The 15,728-nt window shown below is 37.9% G+C and overlaps 1 non-coding gene across 1 annotated transcript; it reads right to left on the bottom strand.

The window, feature by feature from the left end:
• Window positions 1-15,062: 15,062 nt before the first annotated feature.
• On the bottom strand, window positions 15,063-15,170 carry LOC112761292 (small nucleolar RNA R71). The gene has a single exon (XR_003181693.1). It is a non-coding gene; the product is annotated as a small nucleolar RNA R71 (small nucleolar RNA).
• Between the last annotated feature and the right edge of the window lie 558 nt (window positions 15,171-15,728).

Here is a 15,728-nt window from a genome sequence, read left to right as displayed (position 1 = left end):
TCTAGATGTCTTCTTTCCAATGCATTTTGAATCACCTCATTTGGAGTTTTTTAGCTCAAGTTATTTATGTTTGAAGAAGGCATGGTCAAGCTGTTCCATATAACACGTTTAAGCTCTAGTTTAAGCTTAAACTGGAGCTTAAACGCTGGCACTCCCTGGAGGCACAAGCTCGAGCACGTTTAAGCTTCAGTTTAAGGTTAAACTGAAGCTTAAACGTGGAAATGGAAGAAGGCAACCCTGGAGTGTGGAATTGTCGAACACGTTTAAGCTTCAGTTTAAGGTTAAACTGGAGCTTAAACGTGGAAATGGCTCCCTGGTGCATTTCCCATTTCTGGCGTTTAACCTCCAGTTTAAGGTTAAACTGGAGGTTAAACGTGGAAATGCTTCCTGAGTGGAATTCTCATTCTGGCGTTTAACCTCCAGTTTAAGGTTAAACTGGAGGTTAAACTTCAGTTTCAGCATTTCTTAGCCTTCATGATTCTGGCGTTTAAGCTCCAGTTTAGGCTTAAACTGGAACTTAAACGCCATTTCCAGCATTATATGGCTTGGTAGTTTAAGTTCCAGTTTAAGCTTAAACTGGAACTTAAACTCCACATGTGATATTCAAGCTTCCTTTATTGATTTTGTTGCTTCCTTGCCTAGCCTCTTCTTTCCTGAAATCATCCAAACAATTGCATCAAAGTCTTGCAAAATTTCATGAGAATTCTTCCATTCATAGCATTCAAGGAATATAACTAAAAACTCATGGAATTTGCATCAAAATCTTCATGTTGAATGATTTAAGACAAGCATGACTAATTGGCCCAAAATGATTACTTAAGGCTCAAGAAAATGCATAAAACAACTAAAAATAAAAGAAAAAGGCTAGTGAAACTAGCCTAAGATGCCTTGGCATCAATATCTATGGATAGAAATGGAAAAAATTTTGATATAAAAGTCCGTGTCCACCTTTTCAAATCCCGTGTCCATCATTGTCCTTCGTAAAAGAGTGGACACAAAAATATAAAATAGTGTCCTAGAGACAATGTGTTCCGTGTCCATGTCTCTGCCTCCAAACACGTTTTAATCATTCGTTGTCCATGTTTTTGTGTCATGTCTCTGAAAATAAACGCTACCTAAAGGACTGATTACTGAACCAATAAATGACATGGAGGACCAGATTAAAGGCCTTGTAATAAGAGATATAATTTAAAAATTGCCACTTAGAATTTGCTATTTGATTGTAATACACCATGTAATACTTACTGTTAGAAATCTTGAAGAGGTCAAATGTATTGTTAGACATCGACTTCGAAACTCAATTTTTTCAGAACAAGGTATAACCTTCAAGATAAATTGATAAAGTTCTTTTTCAAAATCAACATCCAGGTGAAGAGATGCAGTATGGATGAACATGGAGTCTTTTGGGTAAAAGGCAAAGTCAAGATAGTATAATAAATAAAAAATAATAACATAGTTGTATAGCATTATTCATTAAAGGTAAGTATTTTTTTTATGTATTCATTCTCTTTTTAATACTTTCTTTGACCATGTATAATCATTTTGTTTTTTTTTTGGACTGAAAATTTAAAATAATCAAGCATAAAAGGAAAATAAAGTCCTAAGGGACTAAGAAGGAACAGGGCCATTTCAAATTCCTTCTAAGGCACTAAAAGCTCTACATGCTGCGAATGCGATCTCAACGTCGTCTTTGCCATGGTGTCCGTCACTGTGTTTGTATCTCACAGGATTAAGCGAAAATCAACGCGCCATTTTCAAGTCATGATATCTCCAACTTTAAGTACCAAAGGATCTACATGCCAAGGATTATCATGAGAATTTTTAATAAGAATGAAAGCCTCTAAACAATCCGTTTCGCAAATCACATCTCTTTACCCCAAGTCCCAGACTAAAAGAAATCCTCTCCAAATAGCAAACAACTCTCCTTGAAGAATATTACAGCTCTCTATTATTCCCAAACAATTTCATTGCCAATTTCCATTCCAGTCTTTGTTAACATAGGCAAAACCAATCCGATCCCTAGAACCAAAGTAACTAGCATCACAATTGATCTTAAAACTATCCATTGAAGGAAGACCCTAAGAGCAACTAATCATAGAAGGAATAGAAACACGTTGCAATTCAAAAATATTTCAAAACTCCTTCTCGAAGGCTAAGGCCATACAGAAAATTTTAAAAGGAGGCCAAGACTCACGATGATTAAAAATCTCATTGTTCCTAGATCTCCAAATCCACCATAGACCAGAAAAGAATCTAAAAAGATGCTCTTTGTTTTGGGACAAGAACCAGTTCTTCAAATCCAGTGAAAATGATTTCTTGGCAAATCAAGCAACTGGGACAACTATCTGTAGGTGAAAGGCATCTCCTAAGACAAAAAACAGCAGTGGGCAGTGCCTCTCGCAGACAAAGCCAAGCCAAGAATTTGATCCTTTCTAAAATAAGTTGACGTTAAAGGCAAAGCCAGTTCCCTCTCTCCTCCCATCCAAACATCTTCTTGCAGAGCTATAAGTAGCTATTACGGGCATCATAAACCTTAGTCATCCCACCGGACTAAGTCTAGCTTACCACTGAATCCGCTTGCACATCTGGGTTGTAGGAGAGAATGCTTTCATGCAAAACCTGGTGAAGAGGAGAATAGATCTTCTCAATGTGCCACTCCCCAACTGACCATAGATCTAAAATCTGAATATCCGAATCAGAAATATGAACATAATCTATCCCATTACATAGCTACCCCTCTTTCCTCCATTTGGAGAACAAAAAATTCTTGTCCAAATCCCAATGCATCAATCAAAACTATCCTTCAAAATATCCTAAATTTTACGCAGACTCCTCTAAACATAAGATCCATTATCCGTAGAATGGTTGAAAGTGTCACCCAGAGAAAAATGGTATTTAGCTGTCACCAGTTGAACCCAAAGCTTGTGGGGATGATGAAAGAGTTGCCAAACTAGCTTCCCAAGAAGAGCAACATTAGCACAAAACATATTCTGTATTCCCAGACCACCAAAATTCTTTGGAGTGATCAATACCTTCTAGCTAACAAGATTTAGTCCCCGACTATTAGCTTGACCTTTCCAGAAAAAATTCTTCATCCTAAATGCTATAGAATTTTGTTATCCCTTTGGAAAAGAGAGAGACCTGCATGCGATAAGTAGGAATAGCTGCTACAACCGAATTGATCAAACAGAGCATTCCCGTCCTATTGAGTAAACGCCCTTTTCCAGCTGGCTAGCCGTCCTCAGATCTTATCCAGAACCTCATGAAAAGATGTTTGGGTCACTCGAGAATGACTAAGAGTAACTCCGAGGTATTTGCCCAAATTCTGGACAAAACGAATAGATGACACCCCAATAAAGATTTCTTTTTTAGTCGCTGAAACATTACGGGAACACAACGCTTTAGACTTCTCCACATTAATCTTCATCCTAGAAGTTTTACAGAAACTCTCAAATGCTGCCATTATATTTTGAACTTGTCATTTCTCTGTTTTACAGAAGAGAAGCAAATCATCGGCGAACATTAAATGAAAAATTCTCAAACCCCCTCTAGAAATAGCAATCGGCTTCCACCTCCCCATAACAACTTGATGGTTAATCAAGCAGGACAGTCTCTCCATACACAACATGAAAAGATATGGTGACATAGGATCTCCTTGCTGAAGATCCCGACTAGGAGTAAAACTGTCCAATCTATCACTATTCCAGAGAATAGACAAAGAGGATGAAGTGATACAGCTCATAATCAGGTTGACTGTAGGAATTAGGAAAATTGAATTTCATGAGGGTCTTCTTTAGAAACCTCCAATCAACTCTGTCATACGCTTTCTCTAAATTAATCTTAAACGCCAGAGTTCCTTTCTTCGACTTAGTCCTTTTCATGAAATGAAGAACCTTTTGTGCTATAATAATGTTGTCCAGTACTCCCCATTCAGGAATAAACCTCTTTGAAAAGGGCCAACAATATCCGTGAGATGAGGGTGGAGTCTGTTGACCAAAGCTGTAGTGATGACCTTGTAGACCACATTACATAAACTAATAGATCTAAATTCCTTCATCGATACTGGTGAATTCACCTTGGAAATTAGAACCAAAAGAGTCTCCATCATCCTTGAATTAATAGTACCCTTAGAAAAAGCTTCCCTAACCATATTTCAAACATCCAAACCAATAATCTCCTAGTATTTCTTGAAGAAGTAAGATTGGAAACCATCCAGACCCAGAGCCTTAAAGGAATCCATGCTAAAAATAGCTGACTTAGCTTCCTCCATAGTAATAGGCGCAGTAAGATTGCAGCAAGCTTTCTCATTTAGAGAAGGAACTGGGGCTTCATCCAGACACCCCAAATCAATATCCTCTAGTTGACAGAATAAGCTCTTGAAGAAAGATTTAGCTTTCTGGCTAAGAGTCTCTGGATCCATCTCCCACACACCATCCTTGAGAAAGAGACTATGAATCTTATTTATCTTCTGCCGCACAAATGCATGAACATGGAAGAAGCTAGTGTTTCTATCCTCGAAGTTCACCCACTGTTCTCTGAATTTTTAAAACCAAAGAAGTTCCTCTTGTACAAGAGTGTTATTACAATCCTCAATCAACTATTGTTCCTTTTGATGTATGAAGAAATCTTCCCTTTCTTCCAAATGCTTCTAAAGATAATTAATTTGATGCTCCAACTCATATTTCCTACCAAAGATGTTACCAAACACTGTAAAGTTAAACTCAAGAGAATTCTTCTGCACCTCTGAAAGCTTGCCTTGCACCCCTCTAAAGCCAGACCACCAAGATTGTTTCACAATATCTCTGTAACCAGAGTGAGTAGCCCAAGTCGCCATAAAAAAAGGGTTTATTCTTTTTTGGTTGTGGGCACCCTTTACAGTGTACTAAGATAGGACAGTGACCAGAGTGCAATCTGTTCAGTATTTCTGCATAGGCCTCAGAAAAAAGAGTTAACTATCCACTATTAATAGAAACTCGGTCAAGTCTTTTTGCCATCTCAGTATTATTTTTACCCTCCTGTACCAAGAAAAATATCTCCCAATAATTTTCAAGTCAAATAAAGCACTATTCCCTAAAGAATTGGCAAACTGATCAGCACGTCTACTCAAAAAATGACAACTCTTAGCTTCATGAGAGAAAAGAACCTCATTAAAATCACTAAGGATAATCCAAGTTCCTTGAAAAGATGAAGACTGAGCTACTAGATAATCCCAAAGAAGACCTCTAGTATTATGCTAACGATTAACATAGATACCACTACACCTCCAAACCACATTTTCAAGTTGAACTTCAATTGTGACACATTGATCATAAACATCAACTAATTTGCAGCAAGTACCTTGCATTGAAGAAAGGAACCAGATACCACCCTTATGCCCAACTGCCTCTTCTATACCCACAGGATAGTAACCAAGTCTTTCCCAAAATAGTTTTAAATGTTAAAAGGAAGAATAAGTCTTAACCACAAAAAAATAAGTCTAAATTTTCCAACAAGCTCCATACAATTCATCTAGGTTATCTTATTAGAAGCACCCCTAATATTCTAACTAAGATATTTAAATTATCCATTAAATAAAATTGAAGAGAATATCAAGAAAAAGGTGAAATTAACTTGCACCACCAACCTTAGTAGAAGACTTGTCCCCTGGAATGGAACAACTCGGGCCTCCATGCACCACTGCCTTCTGCTTCATTAATGATGCACCTTTATCCCGAGCCACAATCGACAAGATCAGCGGCAGCGCAACACTCTTCGTACCTCCTTGCACCCCCTTCTTTTTCAGACGTTGATGCAATGCCAAACTTCTAGGCCCCACTCACAGGAACCAGTGGCGACGGTACTCCCTTCTTCGGTTGAATCACGGTTGGACTCTCAAGGACCAGAGCATCCCTCGCGGTGCCTCCAACCGGCAAGTTTTGCAAGGATGCCGGACGCAGACATTTCCTTATGGAGAGTCTTCTCGTCACTGGCATATGGGTAGACGATGGCGCACGCTGCTGAGTTGCCTCATGCCCGACCAGAACTCCCTGCTCCCTGGATCTTCTTGAAAGCTGAGATTTGGGCCTCTGGTAGCCACCCAACTCAAAACAGGTTTGATTGAAATCTTGGAGCTTCATTGTTAAATTGTGGCTTAGTTTAAATTTTCCTTTCTTCAGCACCTTATGCCAGCCCACTTCCCCCTCTCCACATGCTTCCTTGCCATCGGCCCCATTCCCATTTACAGAATCATCCTCAGATTTTGCACGCAAATTAGTGCTATTACCCTTGCCTAAATTATCGGCCGGATCAACAGTTTTCGTTCCACCTAAATTTTGAATTTCTAGATTTGACTTGTTGTCATACTGCGTCTCCCCCTGAACAGATTCAACCCTCTTTTCTTCCCTTGGGAACCCTACCTAAGCATTGAGATTTATCATGGCCATATCTTGCACAAAATTCACATAGCAAAGTTCAACTTTCATACTCCACATCTTAAGAGACACCCTCAACTATGATATTCTTGATCACTGGTAACTCTAAATTTATTTAAACACAAACATGGGCATATCTCTCCCTCTCTGCCAGTTTGATGGCCAAATCGACTTTTACCAGGACTCCTATTACAGCTGCAATACGTAGCATTGCCTGCTCCTGTTAACATTAGATTGGGAGACCGAAGAGCCGAATCCAAACTAACGTAGAATCGAAAGATTATTCACTGAGTCGGAAATTAACAATTTGAATTTCAGCAGCAAATACCCAAATTCCACATCTAGCAAAGTGAAACCTCCTTTGATGCGCCATACTACCCTCAGCTTATGAGAAAGAGTTCTGTAACTATACTTCCTGTCTAGGACCATGATCACCAAGGCTTGTCTATAAGGTTTGGCCAAACAGGTTCGCCTCTATTGTAAAGCTTACACACGGTGGCTGAGAATCACTCTGCTTGCCTACTACCGTCGCAATACCATTCCCTGATAATGAGTGCAAAGGCATTCGATCTTGCTGTTGGAATGATCTTATCTCGATAAGAGACCTTAGGAACCTTCTGAAAATCATTCTAAGAAAGACCCTCTTTTCACCGGATGCACACCTACCCACCCTCTCCCCCTTATTTCTTCCAATGGCATGACCATCATCCTCTTCGTATTTTTCCCTCACGCCTGCTCTCTCCTTCGCTCATTTTGTTGTTTTGGGAATATTCAATTTCAATACCCGTGTAACTCTCAAAAGATTAAACAAACAAGTACGTAAGCAAGTTTATAATCATTCTAATTTATGAGTACTCTATCCATTATTGTTTTTTGTATCAAATAGATAGTATTAGATATGATTTTAAGAATTGTACCATCTTAGAAATTTATGTTTTTTTACTTTTTTATCTATTAAAAAAGTTTAAGTTTTCAAACTCAATTCTTCCAGAACAAATTATAATATTTAAGATAAAGTTGTCAGAGTTTTTTTTCAAAATAATAGCTAAGTAAAGCTAACAAACTATAATTATAATCTTTAATTATATTTGTCAAGAATCATGATACCATACATTTTATATATACTTAGACACATACGTATTTACTAAATTAATGATAGTGATGCTATCAAAATTAGAAAATAAAAAAGAAAAAGAAACTAACTCTATAATATGAGAAGAAAAATGGGATACTGAAAAGAGTAAGGGGCATGGAATCATAGAGGAAGAAGAAAGTAAATAAGTATATATATATATATATATATATATATATATATATATATATATATATATATATATATAAGTACTAAAATAAGTAATAAGAGAGGTAAAGACATAATATTAAAGAAAATAATATTAATATTCCGAGGGTTACTTGAAACATTGATTTGGGCCTGAGTGTGGGGCCGAGACTCTTTATGAGGCAGTGTCTGACTTGTTCTTGCGTCGAGGTTCTGACGTCCGAGTTCCTCATGAGGAGGTGGGGGTGGTACTTGCAAGAGACTCCGATGCTTAAGTTAGCAAGGGATTTAGGCATGTTTTAGTAGAATAGAATGTGTGTATACTTGAGTAGAGCTGATAACCACCTTTGTTGAAGTAGTTCCACCTTTATTGATGGATAAACATTCCTTTCAGCTTAAGAGTTTGTTAGGATTTATCTTTCAGGAAAGAAAGAGATAGTTAGAGAGATTCAAGAATGCAGCTACTTATTTTAGACAAGTAGAGCTGGGCTCCTTGTGTGGTGTCCGACCTCCTTAAAGATGTCAGGTATATGATGGAGGCCACCCCTTTGGGTTGGTCCTTTTATCTTTATTGGACCTGGCTTTTATGCTTTGAGCCAGGGTATGAACAGTTCCCCTGCTTGAGGTCGAGCTTTCAAGAGGTCGGGTTCAAGCATTCTGCAACTTTGTTCTTCGTCGTCAGGTATGCCACCTTTAAGAGGTAGGGTACTCGACGTGTTTTTAAATTTTAAACGTTACCGCTTTAAATGAAGGGCAAACGTCGCGCGGCAATTCCCTTGGAATCTGTGCATGGCTTTAAAGAGGGGTGCGAAGTGATTATTTTGCCCCTTTTCTCTTATAAAATGCTTCGCGTTCTCCTTCTTCTCCCTTTTCCATTTTTGAAAACACTCCCTTTGCCTCCTTCATCGTAAGAATTACCTCATTTTCTCTCTTTGTTTCTTGTGTCGCAACCGTTTTCCAGTTCAAGATTATCTTTATCTTGATTCATTTTAAAAAGTTCTTGGCGAAAAGGATCATCCGTGATTTTGTTGCTTGACGTGCCTCTCCTTTCTTCAAATTTCGTCGAGGTTGGTGTTTTTATTCGCTTTTGCTTGTAGCCTCGATTGTTCTATTTTCATGAAAACTATTCTGAATGGTCGTATTAACAGTAATATTGGCGATTGGATTTTGTTGTTGATACTTGTGTTTTGAGATTTCTTTGATATCTTGTTAAACTGTTATTTTCTGATTGAGATTACTTATATGAACTTCGGTTGCATCTTCTATAATTTTTGTAAAAATTGTTGCTGCCGTTTTGCCATTTTATTGCTGTAGCATATAATCGTGTTGCCCTCCCTAATGATCTCGCTGCTGATAGTATAGGAGGGATGACATTTCTATTCTTTCTGTTTTGGAAAGATCTTTTCAAATTGCGTTTTATGTTTTGTTGCTTTTACCCGACTTCTTTTTACTAGTGCCTGAGCTTTTTAGTGACGACTTCTTCATTTTGTATTTGTAGGTGTAGGTTTATGCCTTGGTCTGTAATTGTCAACATGGTATCAAAAGTCCTGCCTTCTTTGTTATCTTGGGTAGATATTACTGTTCTTACTCCCATCTCCATAATTGATAAAGAGTACGCCGATGTATTCCGTAGACACCATAAGCTTTGTGAGAATTGGGAGTATGAGCGGAATTATGAGATAGTAGTGCCAGATCCCGAGGAGAGGGTGTGTTTTCCTCCTTTAGATAACTCGGAACGTCCCTTTTTTATGGTTATGATTTTTTTTCTCAAAACTAGATGTTAAGCTTACTTTCTCGGATTTTGAGAGTAATGTTCTTTGGACCTATAATGTTGCTCCATCCCAGCTTCACCGAATTCTTGGGCTTTCCTTAAAATTTACCAACTCTTATGTCAGGAGCTTGATGTCTGACGTTCTCTAAAGATCTTCTTTTATTTCTTTGTTTTGACCAAACCTTTTGGTGCAAAAAAGCTAGTTTAGCTTTTCTTCTGTGCCGTTCAGGGTAGGAAGGTTTTCTCTATCTTTGATGAATCCTTCCATGATTTTGAAAACTATTTCTCCAAAATCTGAGCTGTAGAGGGTGTCCGACCTTTCTATCTTGGTGAGAATGATTAACCTTCTTTTCCACTATACTAGGAGGAAAAACCTATGATAGCTAAGTATGGTGTAGAGGCCTTAAATAATCTTGAAAAGTGTGTAGTGGATGTGTTGGAAGAGTGCTGGGGCTAGACTCCTCACTTGGATACTAAAAGGTTCTTAGGGGACCCCAGTCAGCTTCGGTATGAGCTAGGTAGCTTTCTGACTTTTAGCTTTATGACTTTCAGTTGTAACTTGTTGACTAAGGTGCCTTTTATTTTTATTTTGTAGAGGAAATAGCTCCAAAGTCTGCAGTAATAAAACAACTGTGCCAAACTAGAAAAGACGTCATGACTCAGAGTATTCAAGAAAAGGAAACCGGGGGTACCTCTGTTCAATCTACTCCGAAAAATCAGACTCGGGTACTTCGACCCAAAAGAAGGTCATTCCTACTCCATCAAGTCAGTTAATCCCTACTGCTCCCCTCTAGTGAGTGTAATGATTCCCCCTTCTCCTTCCTCCTCAGAGCCTCCTCTCAAAAAGAAAAAAAATCATTGAAGAGGGGAATAATATTTGCGATAAAGGTTTTGACGGGCTTGCCTGAGTGAAAAGAACATTCTCCCTTATAGCCGCATTAATATGGACGATATGGCTATTTAAAACCATCTCCAGCTCATGGCCTGAAATGAAATTTGGATAGTCAGAGTGTGTGCTTCTTTAGCCAGAGAGTTACAAAAGACACCTCTCAGTGCCACTCATAGTTCCTTAGTTGCTGCCCGATTTGAGGTGGAGAGGTTGGTGGAAATAAAGAAGGAGTTGAAGGAGGAGGAGAAGACCGTATTGACGTCCGACTTGGAGAAAGCTTGGTCTCGGGTAAAGAAGGTGGAGGCAGCTATGGCTATGGCGGAGGGATTGAAAAAGAAGGTAGAGGAGAGCTATACCCAAGTTTACGGGGAGCAGTTCGATCTTCAGGAGACCTTAGAGAAGGCCAAAGAAAGATATGCCATCCCTAAGAAGTCTGTGACCGAGGGGATGGATGAGATGTTTGCTAATTTGAAGGCTCAAGTCCAAGTCATTGCCCCTGAGGCCGATTGATGAGCGGATAATTTATACGCTTTTTGGCATTGTTTTTAGTATGTTTTTAGTAGGATCTAGTTACTTTTAGGGATGTTTTCATAAGTTTTTATGTTAAATTCATATTTCTGGACTTTACTATGAGTTGGTGTGTTTTTCTGTGATTTCAGGTATTTTCTGGCTGAAATTGAGGGACTTGAGCAGAAATCAGATTCAGAGGTTGAAAAAGGACTGCTGATGCTGTTGGATTCTGACCTCCCTGCACTCAAAGTGGATTTTCTGGAGCTACAGAACTAGAAATGGCGCGCTTCCAATTGCTTTGGAAAGTAGACATCCAGGGCTTTCCAGCAATATATAATAGTCCATACTTTGGCCAAGAATTGACGACGTAAACTGGCGTTCAACGCCAGCCTTCTGCCCAAATCTGGCGTCCAGCGCCAGAAAAGGATCCAAAACCAGAGTTGAACGCCCAAACTGGCACAGAAACTGGCGTTCAACTCCACAAATGGCCTCTGCACGTGCAACACTCAAAGCCCAGCCCAAGCACACACCAAGTGGGCCCCGGAAGTGGATTTATGCATCAATTACTTTTTCATGTAAACCCTAGTAGCTAGTATATTATAAATAGGACCTCTTACTAGTCTTTTTGACCATCTTTGGATCCTGGATTGTATTCTGATCCTGTGATCTCGTTTAAGGGGCTGGCCATCTCGGCCATGCCTGGACCTTTCACTTATGTATTTTCAACGGTAGAGTTTCTACACTCCATAGATTAAGGTGTGGAGCTCTGCTGTTCCTCAAAGATTAATGCAAGTACTACTGTTTTCTATTCAATTCATCTTATTTCGCTTCTAAGATATCCATTCGCACCCAAGAACGTGATGAAGGTGATGATTATGTGTGACGCTCATCACCATCTCCCCTATGAACGCGTGCCTGACAAACACTTCTGTTCTACATGAATTAAGCTAGAATGAATATCTCTTAGATCTCCTAACAGGAATCTTCGTGGCGTAAGCTAGAATGATGGCGGCATTCAAGAGAATCCGGAAGGTCTAAACCTTGTCTGTGGTATTCTGAGTAGGATTCAATGATTGAATGACTGTGACGAGCTTCAAACTCGCGAGTGCTGGGCGTTAGTGACAGACGCAAAAGGAGGGTGAATCCTATTCCAGCATGATCGGGAATCGACAGATGAATAGCCGTGCCGTGACAGGGTGCGTGAGCATATTATTCACTGAGAGGAGGGGATGTAGCCACTGACAACGGTGATGCCCCTGCATAAAGCCAGCCATGGAAAGGAGTAAGACTGATTGGATGAAGATAGCAGGAAAGCAGAGGTTCAGAGGAACGAAAAGCATCTTCATTCGCTTATCTGAAATTCCTACCAATGAATTACATAAGTATCTCTATCCCTATTTTACTATATAATATTCGAAAACTCCATGATTATTTTATATCTGCCTGACTGAGATTTACAAGGTGACCATAGCTTGCTTCATACCAACAATCTCCGTGGGATTCGACCCTTACTCACGTAAGGTATTACTTGGACGACCCAGTGCACTTGCTGGTTAGTTGTATCGAAGTTGTGACAATTATGAATTAAGATCAAAGCACCAAGCTTTGGAGCCATTACCAGGGATTGTTCGAGCCTGGACATCACAATTTCGTGCACCAAGTTTTTGGCGCCGTTGCCGGGGATTGTTTGAGTTTTCGGCAAGCTTTTGGTCCGGTAACATCAGTGCCAGATTCCCTTTTGATCCGGCAACAGCACCAAGTTTTTGGCGCCGTTGCCGGGGATTGTTTGAGTTTGGACAACTGACGGTTCATCTTGTTGCTCAGATTAGGTAATTTTCTTTTTGTTTTCTTTTCTTTTTCAAAAATAATTTCAAAAAATCTCTCATCTGTTTTCGAAAAAAAAAATGTTTTAAAAAATTTTATTCAAGATTTTTAAGAATGAATTCTAGTGTTTCATGAAGCATGTTGAAGCCTGGCTGGCTATAAAGCCATGTCTAAATTCATTTGGACTGAGGCTTGCAATTTGTTATCAAGAGCAATTTAGTTGTTGCTCATCCACCTGCTGCTGATCCATGATCACCTGCTGAAGCTTGGCTGGCCATTGGCCATGTCTAGTGTTTTGGACTGAAGCTTTCTTTGAAAGCTTGGCTGGCTAGTGAGCCATGTCTAATTCCTGGACTGAAGCTTTAGACTAAGAATGCAAGATTCCTGGAATTCATATTAAAAATTTTGGAATCTTTATTTTTCTTTTTCATATAATTTTCGAAAAAATCCAAAAAAATTAGAAAATCATAAAAATCAAAAAATATTTTTTGTTTCTTGTTTGAGTCTTGAGTCACATTATAAGTTTGGTGTCACTTGCATATGCATCTTGCATTTTTCGAAAATATCATGCATTCATAGTGTTCTTCATGATCTTCAAGTTGTTCTTGGTAAGTCTTCTTGTTTGATCTTGATGATTTTTTTTGTTTTGTGTCTTTTCATGTTTATCATATGCATTCTTGAATTCTTAGTGCGTAAGCATTAAAGAATTCTAAGTTTGGTGTCTTGCATGTTTTCTTTGCATTAAAAATTTTTCAAAATTATGTTCTTGATGTTCATCTTGACATTCATAGTGTTCTTGGTGTTCATCTTGACATTCATATCATTCATGCATGCATTCATTGTTTTGATCTAAAAATTTCATGCATTGCATAATTTTCATGTTTTTCATAAAAAATTCAAAAAAATAAAAAAAATATCTTTCCCTTTTTCTCCCATCAAATTCGAAAATTGAGTTGACTTTTTCAAAAATTTTTAAAAATCAAAGTTGTTTCTTATGAGTCAAATCAAATTTTCAATTTGAAAATCTTATCTTTTTCAAAATCTTTTTCAAAAATCAAATCTTTTTCAAAATTCTTAGTTATTTTCGAAAATTCCAAAAATATTTTCAAAAATCTTTTTCTTATTTTTATACCAAATTTTCGAAAATAACTTAATCAATTAATGTTTTGATTCAAAAATTTGAAGTTTGTTACTTGCTTGTTAAGAAAGATTCAAACTTTGAATTCTAGAATCATATCTTGTGATTTCTTATGAATCAAGTCATTAATTGAGATTTTAAAAATCAAATCTTTTTCAAAACTAATTTCAATCATATCTTTTCAAAAATATCTTCTTATCTTATCTTTTTCAAAAATATCTTTTCAAAATATCTTTTCTAACTTCCTAACTTCTTATCTTTTCAAAATTTGTTTCAACTAACTAACTAACTTTTTGTTTGTTTCTTAACTTTTTCAAAACTACCTAACTAACTCTCTCTCTAATTTTCGAAAATATCTCCCCCTTTATCAAAAATTTCTTTTTAATTAACTAATTATTTTTATTTTTTATTTTTGATTTCAAAAATTTTCAAAAATTACTAACATTTTTCAAAAACCATTTTCAAAAATCACTAACTCTTTTTCAAAATAATTTTCGAAAATTATCCCTCCCCCATCCTATTCTATTTATTCATTCATATCCTAACATCTCATCTCACATCTCTTCCATCCGTACAGTTGTGTTTCTTCCATTATATTACATTCTTTGTCTCCCCCTCTTCTTCCACTCACACAGGAATCCCTATACTGTGGTATAAAGGATCTCCATTATTATTATTATTTTTCTGTGCCTTCTTCTTTGTCATATGAGCAGGAGCAAGGATAAGAACATTCTTGTGGAAGCAGATCCAGAACCTGAAAGGACTCTGAAAAAAAAAATTTAAGAGAAGCTAAATTACAACAATCCATAAATAACCTTTCAGAAATTTTCGAACAGGAAGAGGAGATGGCAGCCGAAAATAATAATAATATAAGGAAGATGCTTGGTGACTTTACTGCACCTAATTCCAATTTACATGGAAGAAGCATCTCCATTCCTGCCATTGGAGCAAACAACTTTGAGCTGAAACCTCAGTTAGTTTCTCTGATGCAGCAGAACTGCAAGTTTCATGGACTTCCATCTGAAGATCCTTTTCAGTTCTTAACTGAGTTCTTGCAGATATGTGATACTGTTAAGACTAATGGAGTAAATCCTGAAGTCTACAGGCTCATGCTTTTCCCTTTTGCTGTAAGAGACAGAGCTAGATTATGGTTGGATTCTCAACCCAAAGACAGCCTGAACTCTTGGGATAAGCTGGTCACGGCTTTCTTAGCCAAGTACTTTCCTCCTCAAAAGCTGAGCAAGCTTAGAGCTAATGTTCAAACCTTCAGACAGAAAGAAGGTGAATCCCTCTATGAAGCTTGGGAAAGATACAAACAGTTGACCAAAAAGTGTCCTTCTGACATGCTTTCAGAATGGACCATCCTGGATATAATCTATGATGGTTTATCTGAGCTATCAAAAATGTCACTGGACACTTCTGCAGGTGGATCCATTCACCTAAAGAAAACGCCTGTAGAAGCTCAAGAACTCATTGACATGGTTGCTAATAACCAGTTCATGTACACTTCTGAAAGGAATCCTGTGAATAATGGGACGCCTATGAAGAAGGGAGTTCTTGAAGTTGATACTCTGAATGCCATATTGGCTCAGAACAAAATATTGACTCAGCAAGTCAATATGATCTCTCAGAGTCTGCATGGAATGCAAGCTGCACCCAACAGTACTCAAGAGGCATCTTCTGAAGAAGAAGCCTATGATCCTGAGAACCCTGCAATAGCAGAGGTAAATTACTTAGGTGAACCTTATGGAAACACCTATAACTCAACATGGAGAAATCATCCAAATTTCTCATGGAAGGATCAAAAGCCCCAACAAGGCTTTAATAATGGTGGAAGAAACAGGTTTAGCAATAGCAAGCCTTTTCCATCATCAACTCAGCAACAGACAGAGAACTCTGAACAAAAT

This window comes from Arachis hypogaea, chromosome 16, assembly GCF_003086295.3.
Source record: "Arachis hypogaea cultivar Tifrunner chromosome 16, arahy.Tifrunner.gnm2.J5K5, whole genome shotgun sequence".
NCBI classification, from domain to species: domain Eukaryota; kingdom Viridiplantae; phylum Streptophyta; class Magnoliopsida; order Fabales; family Fabaceae; genus Arachis; species Arachis hypogaea.
Note: the sequence above shows the minus strand (reverse complement) of the source record. Positions and strands in the feature narration are given on the sequence as shown.